Genomic DNA, 1,163 nt, shown 5'->3' with positions numbered 1-1,163 from the left:
ATTTCAATTAAGTGTAGTTTAAATAAAGTACATTGTGTTGGTGTCGATACAAACCGATTATTGCTGATCCTGAACCATACATATCCAAGAATCCGTACGGAAATGTCGTGTTGACCACGCCATCGCGACACCTTCAAGTGTGTGTTTCATTTTAACAGGTTATGGGCCCAGACGTACAATCGTAGCGTGGGTATCTGTGGAATTGCATGAAATTTTTTTTGCAACTGAATTCAAGTTTTCGGATTTCAAAAGTGGCATCGAATTTCATAGTAAATGTGGTCTTTTGCGATCGAGAATTTTCTAGTGTTTGTGTGGAAGGTTTGTCAAAATGCATCAGTGAAGTGGTCGAAGATCACGATGCGAAAGCAAAGGCAAAAATAATACTGACAATTGACTCATCGTTATATGTGCATATTAAGGAAACAACAACGACTGTGGAATTGTGGAAAGCTGAAAAGACTATTTGACTATTCGGGACAAACGCGAAAAATCGGTTTATTAAAAAATTTAATGTCGACTCGATTAGAAGAATCGGACTCAATGACAATGTATGCGAATAAAATCGTGGACATTGGACAAAAACTAATGCCCGGTTTCTGAATTCCAACATATCGGTTACATAAGCTTATGAGTCTCATAAACTACCAAAATCACGTCTGTTGGGTTTCTCAACGTCTACTTAAAGCTTATTGGTTCCATAAGTTATCGAATAGATATCTACTCGAAGATGGATGGATATCGGCTTCATAACGTCTGACGCAAGCGTGTAGGGTTTGTTTTCATTTTTACAACAGAGTGATTCTAACCTAACATAACCTATTCTTATTACATAACAGCATTGCATTACAGTTTTGTTTTGTTTAACGTGTAAAAATGTATTATCATTATTTAAAATGGATAATTCGAGTTCATCTTCTGATGCTGAAATTATTGAACTTCTAAGATATATTGAACGGCCAAGACGGTATGTTGCACGAGAGGACCAAATGAACAAATATGGAGATTCTGAATTTCACGACAGGTTTCGTTTAACGAAACACTGTTTAAGTGTATTATTGGACATTAATGGGGACTACCTTAAAACATATACTGTGAGAAGGAATTCATTGTCCGTTAGTGAACAGTTATGCTGAATTCAGATAAAAACCCGAGAGCTTTTACAT

The sequence above is a fragment of the Dendroctonus ponderosae genome, unplaced genomic scaffold, assembly GCF_020466585.1.
Source record: "Dendroctonus ponderosae isolate FM_Combo_2020 unplaced genomic scaffold, Dpon_F_20191213v2 Dpon_F_20191213_1, whole genome shotgun sequence".
Taxonomy (NCBI): Eukaryota; Metazoa; Arthropoda; class Insecta; order Coleoptera; family Curculionidae; genus Dendroctonus; species Dendroctonus ponderosae.
The sequence above is the reverse complement of the archived record's forward strand: the minus strand, read 5'-3'. Positions refer to the sequence as shown.